The sequence below is a fragment of the Engystomops pustulosus genome, chromosome 9, assembly GCF_040894005.1.
Source record: "Engystomops pustulosus chromosome 9, aEngPut4.maternal, whole genome shotgun sequence".
Taxonomy (NCBI): domain Eukaryota; kingdom Metazoa; phylum Chordata; class Amphibia; order Anura; family Leptodactylidae; genus Engystomops; species Engystomops pustulosus.
Window position 1 is genome coordinate 66,028,220 of NC_092419.1, and position 13,363 is coordinate 66,041,582.

Consider the following 13,363-nt stretch of genomic DNA (forward strand, 5'->3'; position numbering starts at 1 on the left):
AGTTTCTCTATGAGATAGTAAAAGAAGGTTCAAATTGAACAGCTGCTGTCAACGGCCATTCTAAGCTGAATGTGCCTGCTCTCGTCAGATCGCAGCAGCAATGCAGCTTAAGGCTTGGCAAGTACCAGCATGGGAGACTGGCTGGGAATCATAAGTTCCGTTGACCTTTTTTTAACCTGAAAATTGTGTTAGTTTCTCTATGAGATAGTAAAAGAAGGTTCAAATTGAACAGCTGCTGTCAACGGCCATTCTAAGCTGAATGTGCCTGCTCTCGTCAGATCGCAGCAGCAATGCAGCTTAAGGCTTGGCAAGTACCAGCATGGGAGACTGGCTGGGAATCCCAAGTTCTCTTGACCTTTTTGAACCTGAAAATTGTTAGTTTCTCTGTCAAAGATGGTAAAAGAAGGTTCAAATTGAACAGCTGCTGTCAACGGCCATTCTAAGCTGAATGTGCCTGCTCTCGTCAGATCGCAGCAGCAATGCAGCTTAAGGCTTGGCAAAAACCAGCATGGGAGACTGGCTGGGAATCCCAAGTTCTGTTGACCTTTTTGAACCTGAAAATTGTGTTAGTTTCTCTATGAGATAGTAAAAGAAGGTTCAAATTGAACAGCTGCTGTCAACGGCCATTCTAAGCTGAATGTGCCTGCTCTCGTCAGATCGCAGCAGCAATGCAGCTTAAGGCTTGGCAAGTACCAGCATGGGAGACTGGCTGGGAATCCCAAGTTCTGTTGACCTTTTTGAACCTGAAAATTGTGTTAGTTTCTCTATGAGATAGTAAAAGAAGGTTCAAACTGAACAGCTGCTGTCAACGGCCATTCTAAGCTGAATGTGCCTGCTCTCGTCAGATCGCAGCAGCAATGCAGCTTAAGGCTTGGCATGTACCAGCATGGGAGACTGGCTGGGAATCCTAAGTTCCGTTGACCTTTTTGAGCCTGAAAATTGTGTTAGTTTCTCTATGAGATAGTAAAAGAAGGTTCAAATTGAACAGCTGCTGTCAACGGCCATTCTAAGCTGAATGTGCCTGCTCTCGTCAGATCGCAGCAGCGTTGCAGCTTAAGGCTTGGCAAGTACCAGCATGGGAGACTGGCTGGGAATCCCAAGTTCTGTTGACCTTTTTGAACCTGAAAATTGTGTTAGTTTCTCTATGAGATAGTAAAAGAAGGTTAAAATTGAACAGCTGCTGTCAACGCCCATTCTAAGCTAAGGCTTGGCAAGTACCAGCATGGGAGACTGGCTGGGAATCCCAAGTTCCATTGACCTTTTTGAACCTGAAAATTGAGTTAGTTTCTCTATGAGATAGTAAAAGAAGGTTCAAATTGAACAGCTGCTGTCAACGGCCATTCTAAGCTGAATGTGCATGCTCTTGTCAGATCGCAGCAGCGTTGCAGCTTAAGGCTTGGCAAGTACCAGCATGGGAGACTGGCTGGGAATCCCAAGTTCCGTTGACCTTTTTGAACCTGAAAATGTGTTAGTTTCTCTATGAGATAGTAAAAGAAGGTTCAAATTGAACAGCTGCTGTCAACGGCCATTCTAAGCTGAATGTGCATGCTCTTGTCAGATCGCAGCAGCGTTGCAGCTTAAGGCTTGGCAAGTACCAGCATGGGAGACTGGCTGGGAATCCCAAGTTCTGTTGACCTTTTTGAACCTGAAAATTGTGTTAGTTTCTCTATGAGATAGTAAAAGAAAGTAGAAATTAGGCAGCTGCTGTCAACGGCCATTCTAAGCTGAATGTGCCTGCTCTCGTCAGATCGCAGCAGCAATGCAGCTTAAGGCTTGGCAAGTACCAGCATGGGAGACTGGCTGGGAATCCAACGTTCCGTTGACCTTTTTGAACCTGAAAATTGTTAGTTTCTCTGTCAAAGATGGTAAAAGAAGGTTCAAATTGAACAGCTGCTGTCAACGGCCATATTAAGCTGAATGTGCCTGCTTTCGTCAGATCGCAGCAGCAATGCAGCTTAAGGTTTGGCAAGTACCAGCATGGGAGACTGGCTGGAAATCCCAAGTTCTGTTGACCTTTTTGAACCTGAAAATTGTGTTATTTTCTCTATGAGATAGTAAAAGAAGGTTCAAATTGAACAGCTGCTGTCAACGGCCATTCTAAGCTGAATGTGCCTGCTCTCGTCAGATCGCAGCAGCAATGCAGCTTAAGGCTTGGCAAGTACCAGCATGGGAGACTGGCTGGGAATCCCAAGTTCTGTTGACCTTTTTGAACCTGAAAATTGTGTTAGTTTCTCTATGAGATAGTAAAAGAAGGTTCAAATTGAACAGCTGCTGTCAACGGCCCTTCTAAGCTGAATGTGTGTGCTCTTGTCAGATCGCAGCAGCGATGCAGCTTAAGGCTTGGCAAGTACCAGCATGGGAGACTGACTGGGAATCCCAAGTTCTGTTGACCTTTTTGAACCTGAAAATTGTGTTAGTTTCTCTATGAGATAGTAAAAGAAGGTTCAAATTGAACAGCTGCTGTCAATGGCCATTCTAAGCTGAATGTGCCTGCTCTCGTCAGATCGCAGCAGCAATGCAGCTTAAGGCTTGGCAAGTACCAGCATGGGAGACTGGCAGGGAATCCCAAGTTCCATTGACCTTTTTGAACCTGAAAATTGTGTTAGTTTCTCTATGAGATAGTAAAAGAAGGTTCAAATTGAACAGCTGCTGTCAACGGCCATTCTAAGCTGAATGTGCCTGCTCTCGTCAGATCGCAGCAGCAATGCAGCTTAAGGCTTGGCAAGTACCAGCATGGGAGACTGGCTGGGAATCCCAAGTTCTATTGACCTTTTTGAACCTGAAAATTGTATTAGTTTCTCTATGAGATAGTAAAAGAAGGTTCAAATTGAACAGCTGCTGTCAACGGCCATTCTAAGCTGAATGTGCCTGCTCTCGTCAGATCGCAGCAGCAATGCAGCTTAAGGCTTGGCAAGTACCAGCATGGGAGACTGGCTGGGAATCCCAAGTTCCGTTGACCTTTTTGAACCTGAAAATTGTGTTAGTTTCTCTATGAGATAGTAAAAGAAGGTTCAAATTGAACAGCTGCTGTCAACGCCCATTCTAAGCTAAGGCTTGGCAAGTACCAGCATGGGAGACTGGCTGGGAATCCCAAGTTCCGTTGACCTTTTTGAACCTGAAAATTGAGTTAGTTTCTCTATGAGATAGTAAAAGAAGGTTCAAATTGAACAGCTGCTGTCAACGGCCATTCTAAGCTGAATGTGCCTGCTCTCATCAGATCGCAGCAGCAATGCAGCTTAAGGCTTGGCAAGTACCAGCATGGGAGACTGGCTGGGAATCCCACGTTCCGTTGACCTTTTTGAACCTGAAAATTGTTAGTTTCTCTGTCAAAGATGGTAAAAGAAGGTTCAAATTGAACAGCTGCTGTCAACGGCCATATTAAGCTGAATGTGCCTGCTTTCGTCAGATCGCAGCAGCAATGCAGCTTAAGGTTTGGCAAGTACCAGCATGGGAGACTGGCTGGAAATCCCAAGTTCTGTTGACCTTTTTTTAACCTGAAAATTGTGTTATTTTCTCTATGAGATAGTAAAAGAAGGTTCAAATTGAACAGCTGCTGTCAACGGCCATTCTAAGCTGAATGTGCCTGCTCTCGTCAGATCGCAGCAGCAATGCAGCTTAAGGCTTGGCAAGTACCAGCATGGGAGACTGGCTGGGAATCCCAAGTTCTGTTGACCTTTTTGAACCTGAAAATTGTGTTAGTTTCTCTATGAGATAGTAAAAGAAGGTTCAAATTGAACAGCTGCTGTCAACGGCCCTTCTAAGCTGAATGTGTGTGCTCTTGTCAGATCGCAGCAGCGATGCAGCTTAAGGCTTGGCAAGTACCAGCATGGGAGACTGACTGGGAATCCCAAGTTCTGTTGACCTTTTTGAACCTGAAAATTGTGTTAGTTTCTCTATGAGATAGTAAAAGAAGGTTCAAATTGAACAGCTGCTGTCAATGGCCATTCTAAGCTGAATGTGCCTGCTCTCGTCAGATCGCAGCAGCAATGCAGCTTAAGGCTTGGCAAGTACCAGCATGGGAGACTGGCAGGGAATCCCAAGTTCCATTGACCTTTTTGAACCTGAAAATTGTGTTAGTTTCTCTATGAGATAGTAAAAGAAGGTTCAAATTGAACAGCTGCTGTCAACGGCCATTCTAAGCTGAATGTGCCTGCTCTCGTCAGATCGCAGCAGCAATGCAGCTTAAGGCTTGGCAAGTACCAGCATGGGAGACTGGCTGGGAATCCCAAGTTCTATTGACCTTTTTGAACCTGAAAATTGTATTAGTTTCTCTATGAGATAGTAAAAGAAGGTTCAAATTGAACAGCTGCTGTCAACGGCCATTCTAAGCTGAATGTGCCTGCTCTCGTCAGATCGCAGCAGCAATGCAGCTTAAGGCTTGGCAAGTACCAGCATGGGAGACTGGCTGGGAATCCCAAGTTCCGTTGACCTTTTTGAACCTGAAAATTGTGTTAGTTTCTCTATGAGATAGTAAAAGAAGGTTCAAATTGAACAGCTGCTGTCAACGCCCATTCTAAGCTAAGGCTTGGCAAGTACCAGCATGGGAGACTGGCTGGGAATCCCAAGTTCCGTTGACCTTTTTGAACCTGAAAATTGAGTTAGTTTCTCTATGAGATAGTAAAAGAAGGTTCAAATTGAACAGCTGCTGTCAACGGCCATTCTAAGCTGAATGTGCCTGCTCTCATCAGATCGCAGCAGCAATGCAGCTTAAGGCTTGGCAAGTACCAGCATGGGAGACTGGCTGGGAATCCCAAGTTCCGTTGACCTTTTTGAACCTGAAAATGTGTTAGTTTCTCTATGAGATAGTAAAAGAAGGTTCAAATTGAACAGCTGCTGTCAACGGCCATTCTAAGCTGAATGTGCATGCTCTTGTCAGATCGCAGCAGCGTTGCAGCTTAAGGCTTGGCAAGTACCAGCATGGGAGACTGCTTGGGAATCCCAAGTTCTGTTGACCTTTTTGAACCTGAAAATTGTGTTAGTTTCTCTATGAGATAGTAAAAGAAAGTAGAAATTAGGCAGCTGCTGTCAACGGCCATTCTAAGCTGAATGTGCCTGCTCTCGTCAGATCGCAGCAGCAATGCAGCTTAAGGCTTGGCAAGTACCAGCATGGGAGACTGGCTGGGAATCCCACGTTCCGTTGACCTTTTTGAACCTGAAAATTGTTAGTTTCTCTGTCAAAGATGGTAAAAGAAGGTTCAAATTGAACAGCTGCTGTCAACGGCCATATTAAGCTGAATGTGCCTGCTCTCGTCAGATCGCAGCAGCAATGCAGCTTAAGGTTTGGCAAGTACCAGCATGGGAGACTGGCTGGGAATCCCAAGTTCTGTTGACCTTTTTGAACCTGAAAATTGTGTTAGTTTCTCTATGAGATAGTAAAAGAAGGTTCAAATTGAACAGCTGCTGTCAACGGCCATTCTAAGCTGAATGTGCCTGCTCTCGTCAGATCGCAGCAGCAATGCAGCTTAAGGCTTGGCAAGTACCAGCATGGGAGACTGGCTGGGAATCCCAAGTTCTGTTGGTCTTTTTGAACCTGAAAATTGTGTTAGTTTCTCTATGAGATAGTAAAAGAAGGTTCAAATTGAACAGCTGCTGTCAACGGCCCTTCTAAGCTGCATGTGTGTGCTCTTGTCAGATCGCAGCAGCAATGCAGCTTAAGGCTTGGCAAGTACCAGCATGGGAGACTGGCAGGGAATCCCAAGTTCCATTGACCTTTTTGAACCTGAAAATTGTGTTAGTTTCTCTATGAGATAGTAAAAGAAGGTTCAAATTGAACAGCTGCTGTCAACGGCCATTCTAAGCTGAATGTGCCTGCTCTCGTCAGATCGCAGCAGCAATGCAGCTTAAGGCTTGGCAAGTACCAGCATGGGAGACTGGCTGGGAATCCCAAGTTCTGTTGACCTTTTTGAACCTGAAAATTGTATTAGTTTCTCTATGAGATAGTAAAAGAAGGTTCAAATTGAACAGCTGCTGTCAACGGCCATTCTAAGCTGAATGTGCCTGCTCTCGTCAGATCGCAGCAGCAATGCAGCTTAAGGCTTGGCAAGTACCAGCATGGCAGACTGGCTGGGAATCCCAAGTTCCGTTGACCTTTTTGAACCTGAAAATTGTGTTAGTTTCTCTATGAGATAGTAAAAGAAGGTTCAAATTGAACAGCTGCTGTCAACGCCCATTCTAAGCTAAGGCTTGGCAAGTACCAGCATGGGAGACTGGCTGGGAATCCCAAATTCCATTGACCTTTTTGAACCTGAAAATTGAGTTAGTTTCTCTATGAGATAGTAAAAGAAGGTTCAAATTGAACAGCTGCTGTCAACGGCCATTCTAAGCTGAATGTGCCTGCTCTCATCAGATCGCAGCAGCAATGCAGCTTAAGGCTTGGCAAGTACCAGCATGGGAGACTGGCTGGGAATCCCAAGTTCCGTTGACCTTTTTGAACCTGAAAATGTGTTAGTTTCTCTATGAGATAGTAAAAGAAGGTTCAAATTGAACAGCTGCTGTCAACGGCCATTCTAAGCTGAATGTGCATGCTCTTGTCAGATCGCAGCAGCGTTGCAGCTTAAGGCTTGGCAAGTACCAGCATGGGAGACTGCCTGGGAATCCCAAGTTCTGTTGACCTTTTTGAACCTGAAAATTGTGTTAGTTTCTCTATGAGATAGTAAAAGAAAGTAGAAATTAGGCAGCTGCTGTCAACGGCCATTCTAAGCTGAATGTGCCTGCTCTCGTCAGATCGCAGCAGCAATGCAGCTTAAGGCTTGGCAAGTACCAGCATGGGAGACTGGCTGGGAATCCCATGTTCTGTTGACCTTTTTGAACCTGAAAATTGTTAGTTTCTCTGTCAAAGATGGTAAAAGAAGGTTCAAATTGAACAGCTGCTGTCAACGGCCATTCTAAGCTGAATGTGCCTGCTCTCGTCAGATCGCAGCAGCAATGCAGCTTAAGGTTTGGCAAGTACCAGCATGGGAGACTGGCTGGGAATCCCAAGTTCCGTTGACCTTTTTGAACCTGAAAATTGTGTTAGTTTCTCTATGAGATAGTAAAAGAAGGTTCAAATTGAACAGCTGCTGTCAACGCCCATTCTAAGCTAAGGCTTGGCAAGTACCAGCATGGGAGACTGGCTGGGAATCCCAAGTTCCATTGACCTTTTTGAACCTGAAAATTGAGTTAGTTTCTCTATGAGATAGTAAAAGAAGGTTCAAATTGAACAGCTGCTGTCAACAGCCATTCTAAGCTGAATGTGCATGCTCTTGTCAGATCGCAGCAGCAATGCAGCTTAAGGCTTGGCAAGTACCAGCATGGGAGACTAGCTGGGAATCCCAAGTTCCATTGACCTTTTTGAACCTGAAAATTGTGTTAGTTTCTCTATGAGATAGTAAAAGAAGGTTCAAATTGAACAGCTGCTGTCAACAGCCATTCTAAGCTGAATGTGCATGCTCTGGTCAGATCGCAGCAGCAATGCAGCTTAAGGCTTTGCAAGTACCAGCATGGGAGACTGGCTGGGAATCCCAAGTTCTGTTGACATTTTTGAACCTGAAAATCGTGTTAGTTTCTCTATGAGATAGTAAAAGAAGGTTCAAATTGAACAACTGCTGTCAACGGCCATTCTACTAAGCTTAATGTGCCTGCTCTCGTCAGATCGCAGCAGCAATGCAGCTTAAGGCTTGGCAAGTACCAGCATGGGAGACTGGCTGGGAGTCCCAAGTTCCGTTGACCTTTTTGAACCTGAAAATTGTGTTAGTTTCTCTATGAGATAGTAAAAGAAGGTTCAAATTGAACAGCTGCTGTCAACGGCCATTCTAAGCTGAATGTGCCTGCTCTCGTCAGATCGCAGCAGCAATGCAGCTTAAGGCTTGACAAGTACCAGCATGGGAGACTGGCTGGGAATCCCAAGTTCCGTTGACTTTTTGAACCTGAAAATTGTGTTAGTTTCTCTATGAGATAGTAAAAGAAGGTTCAAATTGAACAGCTGCTGTCAACTGCCATTCTAAGCTGAATGTGCATGCTCTTGTCAGATCGCAGCAGCGTTGCAGCTTAAGGCTTGGCAAGTACCAGCATGGGAGTCTGGCTGGGAATCCCAAGTTCTCTTGACCTTTTTGAACCTGAAAATTGTGTTAGTTTCTCTATGAGATAGTAAAACAAAGTAGAAATTAGGCAGCTGCTGTCAACGGCCATTCTAAGCTGAATGTGCCTGCTCTCGTCAGATCGCAGCAGCAATGCAGCTTAAGGCTTGGCAAGTACCAGCATGGGAGACTGGCTGGGAATCCCAAGTTCCGTTGACCTTTTTGAACCTGAAAATTGTTAGTTTCTCTGTCAAAGATGGTAAAAGAAGGTTCAAATTGAACAGCTGCTGTCAACGGCCATTCTAAGCTGAATGTGCCTGCTCTCGTCAGATCGCAGCAGCAATGCAGCTTAAGGCTTGGCAAAAACCAGCATGGGAGACTGGCTGGGAATCCCAAGTTCTGTTGACCTTTTTGAACCTGAAAATTGTGTTAGTTTCTCTATGAGATAGTAAAAGAAGGTTCAAATTGAACAGCTGCTGTCAACGGCCATTCTAAGCTGAATGTGCCTGCTCTCGTCAGATCGCAGCAGCAATGCAGCTTAAGGCTTGGCAAGTACCAGCATGGGAGACTGGCTGGGAATCCCAAGTTCTGTTGACCTTTTTGAACCTGAAAATTGTGTTAGTTTCTCTATGAGATAGTAAAAGAAGGTTCAAACTGAACAGCTGCTGTCAACGGCCATTCTAAGCTGAATGTGCCTGCTCTCGTCAGATCGCAGCAGCAATGCAGCTTAAGGCTTGGCATGTACCAGCATGGGAGACTGGCTGGGAATCCTAAGTTCCGTTGACCTTTTTGAGCCTGAAAATTGTGTTAGTTTCTCTATGAGATAGTAAAAGAAGGTTCAAATTGAACAGCTGCTGTCAACGGCCATTCTAAGCTGAATGTGCCTGCTCTCGTCAGATCGCAGCAGCGTTGCAGCTTAAGGCTTGGCAAGTACCAGCATGGGAGACTGGCTGGGAATCCCAAGTTCTGTTGACCTTTTTGAACCTGAAAATTGTGTTAGTTTCTCTATGAGATAGTAAAAGAAGGTTAAAATTGAACAGCTGCTGTCAACGCCCATTCTAAGCTAAGGCTTGGCAAGTACCAGCATGGGAGACTGGCTGGGAATCCCAAGTTCCATTGACCTTTTTGAACCTGAAAATTGAGTTAGTTTCTCTATGAGATAGTAAAAGAAGGTTCAAATTGAACAGCTGCTGTCAACGGCCATTCTAAGCTGAATGTGCATGCTCTTGTCAGATCGCAGCAGCGTTGCAGCTTAAGGCTTGGCAAGTACCAGCATGGGAGACTGGCTGGGAATCCCAAGTTCCGTTGACCTTTTTGAACCTGAAAATGTGTTAGTTTCTCTATGAGATAGTAAAAGAAGGTTCAAATTGAACAGCTGCTGTCAACGGCCATTCTAAGCTGAATGTGCATGCTCTTGTCAGATCGCAGCAGCGTTGCAGCTTAAGGCTTGGCAAGTACCAGCATGGGAGACTGGCTGGGAATCCCAAGTTCTGTTGACCTTTTTGAACCTGAAAATTGTGTTAGTTTCTCTATGAGATAGTAAAAGAAAGTAGAAATTAGGCAGCTGCTGTCAACGGCCATTCTAAGCTGAATGTGCCTGCTCTCGTCAGATCGCAGCAGCAATGCAGCTTAAGGCTTGGCAAGTACCAGCATGGGAGACTGGCTGGGAATCCCACGTTCCGTTGACCTTTTTGAACCTGAAAATTGTTAGTTTCTCTGTCAAAGATGGTAAAAGAAGGTTCAAATTGAACAGCTGCTGTCAACGGCCATATTAAGCTGAATGTGCCTGCTTTCGTCAGATCGCAGCAGCAATGCAGCTTAAGGTTTGGCAAGTACCAGCATGGGAGACTGGCTGGAAATCCCAAGTTCTGTTGACCTTTTTGAACCTGAAAATTGTGTTATTTTCTCTATGAGATAGTAAAAGAAGGTTCAAATTGAACATCTGCTGTCAACGGCCATTCTAAGCTGAATGTGCCTGCTCTCGTCAGATCGCAGCAGCAATGCAGCTTAAGGCTTGGCAAGTACCAGCATGGGAGACTGGCTGGGAATCCCAAGTTCTGTTGACCTTTTTGAACCTGAAAATTGTGTTAGTTTCTCTATGAGATAGTAAAAGAAGGTTCAAATTGAACAGCTGCTGTCAACGGCCCTTCTAAGCTGAATGTGTGTGCTCTTGTCAGATCGCAGCAGCGATGCAGCTTAAGGCTTGGCAAGTACCAGCATGGGAGACTGACTGGGAATCCCAAGTTCTGTTGACCTTTTTGAACCTGAAAATTGTGTTAGTTTCTCTATGAGATAGTAAAAGAAGGTTCAAATTGAACAGCTGCTGTCAATGGCCATTCTAAGCTGAATGTGCCTGCTCTCGTCAGATCGCAGCAGCAATGCAGCTTAAGGCTTGGCAAGTACCAGCATGGGAGACTGGCAGGGAATCCCAAGTTCCATTGACCTTTTTGAACCTGAAAATTGTGTTAGTTTCTCTATGAGATAGTAAAAGAAGGTTCAAATTGAACAGCTGCTGTCAACGGCCATTCTAAGCTGAATGTGCCTGCTCTCGTCAGATCGCAGCAGCAATGCAGCTTAAGGCTTGGCAAGTACCAGCATGGGAGACTGGCTGGGAATCCCAAGTTCTATTGACCTTTTTGAACCTGAAAATTGTATTAGTTTCTCTATGAGATAGTAAAAGAAGGTTCAAATTGAACAGCTGCTGTCAACGGCCATTCTAAGCTGAATGTGCCTGCTCTCGTCAGATCGCAGCAGCAATGCAGCTTAAGGCTTGGCAAGTACCAGCATGGGAGACTGGCTGGGAATCCCAAGTTCCGTTGACCTTTTTGAACCTGAAAATTGTGTTAGTTTCTCTATGAGATAGTAAAAGAAGGTTCAAATTGAACAGCTGCTGTCAACGCCCATTCTAAGCTAAGGCTTGGCAAGTACCAGCATGGGAGACTGGCTGGGAATCCCAAGTTCCGTTGACCTTTTTGAACCTGAAAATTGAGTTAGTTTCTCTATGAGATAGTAAAAGAAGGTTCAAATTGAACAGCTGCTGTCAACGGCCATTCTAAGCTGAATGTGCCTGCTCTCATCAGATCGCAGCAGCAATGCAGCTTAAGGCTTGGCAAGTACCAGCATGGGAGACTGGCTGGGAATCCCAAGTTCCGTTGACCTTTTTGAACCTGAAAATGTGTTAGTTTCTCTATGAGATAGTAAAAGAAGGTTCAAATTGAACAGCTGCTGTCAACGGCCATTCTAAGCTGAATGTGCATGCTCTTGTCAGATCGCAGCAGCGTTGCAGCTTAAGGCTTGGCAAGTACCAGCATGGGAGACTGCTTGGGAATCCCAAGTTCTGTTGACCTTTTTGAACCTGAAAATTGTGTTAGTTTCTCTATGAGATAGTAAAAGAAAGTAGAAATTAGGCAGCTGCTGTCAACGGCCATTCTAAGCTGAATGTGCCTGCTCTCGTCAGATCGCAGCAGCAATGCAGCTTAAGGCTTGGCAAGTACCAGCATGGGAGACTGGCTGGGAATCCCACGTTCTGTTGCCCTTTTTGAACCTGAAAATTGTTAGTTTCTCTGTCAAAGATGGTAAAAGAAGGTTCAAATTGAACAGCTGCTGTCAACTGCCATTCTAAGCTGAATGTGCATGCTCTTGTCAGATCGCAGCAGCGTTGCAGCTTAAGGCTTGGCAAGTACCAGCATGGGAGTCTGGCTGGGAATCCCAAGTTCTCTTGACCTTTTTGAACCTGAAAATTGTGTTAGTTTCTCTATGAGATAGTAAAACAAAGTAGAAATTAGGCAGCTGCTGTCAACGGCCATTCTAAGCTGAATGTGCCTGCTCTCGTCAGATCGCAGCAGCAATGCAGCTTAAGGCTTGGCAAGTACCAGCATGGGAGACTGGCTGGGAATCCCAAGTTCCGTTGACCTTTTTGAACCTGAAAATTGTTAGTTTCTCTGTCAAAGATGGTAAAAGAAGGTTCAAATTGAACAGCTGCTGTCAACGGCCATTCTAAGCTGAATGTGCCTGCTCTCGTCAGATCGCAGCAGCAATGCAGCTTAAGGCTTGGCAAAAACCAGCATGGGAGACTGGCTGGGAATCCCAAGTTCTGTTGACCTTTTTGAACCTGAAAATTGTGTTAGTTTCTCTATGAGATAGTAAAAGAAGGTTCAAATTGAACAGCTGCTGTCAACGGCCATTCTAAGCTGAATGTGCCTGCTCTCGTCAGATCGCAGCAGCAATGCAGCTTAAGGCTTGGCAAGTACCAGCATGGGAGACTGGCTGGGAATCCCAAGTTCTGTTGACCTTTTTGAACCTGAAAATTGTGTTAGTTTCTCTATGAGATAGTAAAAGAAGGTTCAAACTGAACAGCTGCTGTCAACGGCCATTCTAAGCTGAATGTGCCTGCTCTCGTCAGATCGCAGCAGCAATGCAGCTTAAGGCTTGGCATGTACCAGCATGGGAGACTGGCTGGGAATCCTAAGTTCCGTTGACCTTTTTGAGCCTGAAAATTGTGTTAGTTTCTCTATGAGATAGTAAAAGAAGGTTCAAATTGAACAGCTGCTGTCAACAGCCATTCTAAGCTGAATGTGCCTGCTCTCGTCAGATCGCAGCAGCGTTGCAGCTTAAGGCTTGGCAAGTACCAGCATGGGAGACTGGCTGGGAATCCCAAGTTCTGTTGACCTTTTTGAACCTGAAAATTGTGTTAGTTTCTCTATGAGATAGTAAAAGAAGGTTCAAATTGAACAGCTGCTGTCAACGCCCATTCTAAGCTAAGGCTTGGCAAGTACCAGCATGGGAGACTGGCTGGGAATCCCAAGTTCCATTGACCTTTTTGAACCTGAAAATTGAGTTAGTTTCTCTATGAGATAGTAAAAGAAGGTTCAAATTGAACAGCTGCTGTCAACGGCCATTCTAAGCTGAATGTGCATGCTCTTGTCAGATCGCAGCAGCGTTGCAGCTTAAGGCTTGGCAAGTACCAGCATGGGAGACTGGCTGGGAATCCCAAGTTCCGTTGACCTTTTTGAACCTGAAAATGTGTTAGTTTCTCTATGAGATAGTAAAAGAAGGTTCAAATTGAACAGCTGCTGTCAACGGCCATTCTAAGCTGAATGTGCATGCTCTTGTCAGATCGCAGCAGCGTTGCAGCTTAAGGCTTGGCAAGTACCAGCATGGGAGACTGGCTGGGAATCCCAAGTTCTGTTGACCTTTTTGAACCTGAAAATTGTGTTAGTTTCTCTATGAGATAGTAAAAGAAAGTAGAAATTAGGCAGCTGCTGTCAACGGCCATTCTAAGCTGAATGTGCCTGCTCTCGTCAGATCGC

At 45.1% G+C, this 13,363-nt stretch overlaps 35 pseudogenes; all 35 read left to right on the top strand.

Moving 5' to 3' along the window:
- Nucleotides 1-47: 47 nt before the first annotated feature.
- On the top strand, nucleotides 48-166 carry LOC140093089 (5S ribosomal RNA; annotated as a pseudogene).
- Nucleotides 167-615: 449 nt separating this feature from the next.
- Nucleotides 616-734, top strand: LOC140079934 (5S ribosomal RNA; annotated as a pseudogene).
- Nucleotides 735-804: 70 nt separating this feature from the next.
- On the top strand, nucleotides 805-923 carry LOC140091931 (5S ribosomal RNA; annotated as a pseudogene).
- Nucleotides 924-993: 70 nt separating this feature from the next.
- Nucleotides 994-1,112, top strand: LOC140092297 (5S ribosomal RNA; annotated as a pseudogene).
- Nucleotides 1,113-1,706: 594 nt separating this feature from the next.
- On the top strand, nucleotides 1,707-1,825 carry LOC140097684 (5S ribosomal RNA; annotated as a pseudogene).
- A 259-nt stretch (nucleotides 1,826-2,084) lies between these two features.
- Nucleotides 2,085-2,203, top strand: LOC140079935 (5S ribosomal RNA; annotated as a pseudogene).
- A 448-nt stretch (nucleotides 2,204-2,651) lies between these two features.
- LOC140090405 (5S ribosomal RNA) lies at nucleotides 2,652-2,770 on the top strand (annotated as a pseudogene).
- A 70-nt stretch (nucleotides 2,771-2,840) lies between these two features.
- Nucleotides 2,841-2,959, top strand: LOC140099126 (5S ribosomal RNA; annotated as a pseudogene).
- Nucleotides 2,960-3,176: 217 nt separating this feature from the next.
- Nucleotides 3,177-3,295, top strand: LOC140085037 (5S ribosomal RNA; annotated as a pseudogene).
- A 260-nt stretch (nucleotides 3,296-3,555) lies between these two features.
- LOC140079937 (5S ribosomal RNA) lies at nucleotides 3,556-3,674 on the top strand (annotated as a pseudogene).
- A 448-nt stretch (nucleotides 3,675-4,122) lies between these two features.
- On the top strand, nucleotides 4,123-4,241 carry LOC140090406 (5S ribosomal RNA; annotated as a pseudogene).
- Nucleotides 4,242-4,311: 70 nt separating this feature from the next.
- On the top strand, nucleotides 4,312-4,430 carry LOC140099127 (5S ribosomal RNA; annotated as a pseudogene).
- A 217-nt stretch (nucleotides 4,431-4,647) lies between these two features.
- Nucleotides 4,648-4,766, top strand: LOC140100550 (5S ribosomal RNA; annotated as a pseudogene).
- Nucleotides 4,767-5,024: 258 nt separating this feature from the next.
- On the top strand, nucleotides 5,025-5,143 carry LOC140088692 (5S ribosomal RNA; annotated as a pseudogene).
- Nucleotides 5,144-5,213: 70 nt separating this feature from the next.
- Nucleotides 5,214-5,332, top strand: LOC140089522 (5S ribosomal RNA; annotated as a pseudogene).
- Nucleotides 5,333-5,402: 70 nt separating this feature from the next.
- LOC140088321 (5S ribosomal RNA) lies at nucleotides 5,403-5,521 on the top strand (annotated as a pseudogene).
- Nucleotides 5,522-5,780: 259 nt separating this feature from the next.
- Nucleotides 5,781-5,899, top strand: LOC140079938 (5S ribosomal RNA; annotated as a pseudogene).
- A 70-nt stretch (nucleotides 5,900-5,969) lies between these two features.
- LOC140088100 (5S ribosomal RNA) lies at nucleotides 5,970-6,088 on the top strand (annotated as a pseudogene).
- A 217-nt stretch (nucleotides 6,089-6,305) lies between these two features.
- On the top strand, nucleotides 6,306-6,424 carry LOC140100562 (5S ribosomal RNA; annotated as a pseudogene).
- A 258-nt stretch (nucleotides 6,425-6,682) lies between these two features.
- LOC140087787 (5S ribosomal RNA) lies at nucleotides 6,683-6,801 on the top strand (annotated as a pseudogene).
- A 70-nt stretch (nucleotides 6,802-6,871) lies between these two features.
- Nucleotides 6,872-6,990, top strand: LOC140086317 (5S ribosomal RNA; annotated as a pseudogene).
- Nucleotides 6,991-8,154: 1,164 nt separating this feature from the next.
- On the top strand, nucleotides 8,155-8,273 carry LOC140099129 (5S ribosomal RNA; annotated as a pseudogene).
- A 259-nt stretch (nucleotides 8,274-8,532) lies between these two features.
- On the top strand, nucleotides 8,533-8,651 carry LOC140079939 (5S ribosomal RNA; annotated as a pseudogene).
- Nucleotides 8,652-8,721: 70 nt separating this feature from the next.
- On the top strand, nucleotides 8,722-8,840 carry LOC140091932 (5S ribosomal RNA; annotated as a pseudogene).
- Nucleotides 8,841-8,910: 70 nt separating this feature from the next.
- LOC140092298 (5S ribosomal RNA) lies at nucleotides 8,911-9,029 on the top strand (annotated as a pseudogene).
- A 594-nt stretch (nucleotides 9,030-9,623) lies between these two features.
- On the top strand, nucleotides 9,624-9,742 carry LOC140088693 (5S ribosomal RNA; annotated as a pseudogene).
- A 259-nt stretch (nucleotides 9,743-10,001) lies between these two features.
- On the top strand, nucleotides 10,002-10,120 carry LOC140079940 (5S ribosomal RNA; annotated as a pseudogene).
- Nucleotides 10,121-10,568: 448 nt separating this feature from the next.
- On the top strand, nucleotides 10,569-10,687 carry LOC140090407 (5S ribosomal RNA; annotated as a pseudogene).
- A 70-nt stretch (nucleotides 10,688-10,757) lies between these two features.
- Nucleotides 10,758-10,876, top strand: LOC140099130 (5S ribosomal RNA; annotated as a pseudogene).
- A 217-nt stretch (nucleotides 10,877-11,093) lies between these two features.
- On the top strand, nucleotides 11,094-11,212 carry LOC140100575 (5S ribosomal RNA; annotated as a pseudogene).
- Nucleotides 11,213-11,470: 258 nt separating this feature from the next.
- On the top strand, nucleotides 11,471-11,589 carry LOC140095844 (5S ribosomal RNA; annotated as a pseudogene).
- Nucleotides 11,590-11,848: 259 nt separating this feature from the next.
- Nucleotides 11,849-11,967, top strand: LOC140099131 (5S ribosomal RNA; annotated as a pseudogene).
- Nucleotides 11,968-12,226: 259 nt separating this feature from the next.
- Nucleotides 12,227-12,345, top strand: LOC140079941 (5S ribosomal RNA; annotated as a pseudogene).
- A 70-nt stretch (nucleotides 12,346-12,415) lies between these two features.
- Nucleotides 12,416-12,534, top strand: LOC140091933 (5S ribosomal RNA; annotated as a pseudogene).
- Nucleotides 12,535-12,604: 70 nt separating this feature from the next.
- On the top strand, nucleotides 12,605-12,723 carry LOC140093149 (5S ribosomal RNA; annotated as a pseudogene).
- Nucleotides 12,724-13,363: the final 640 nt, after the last annotated feature.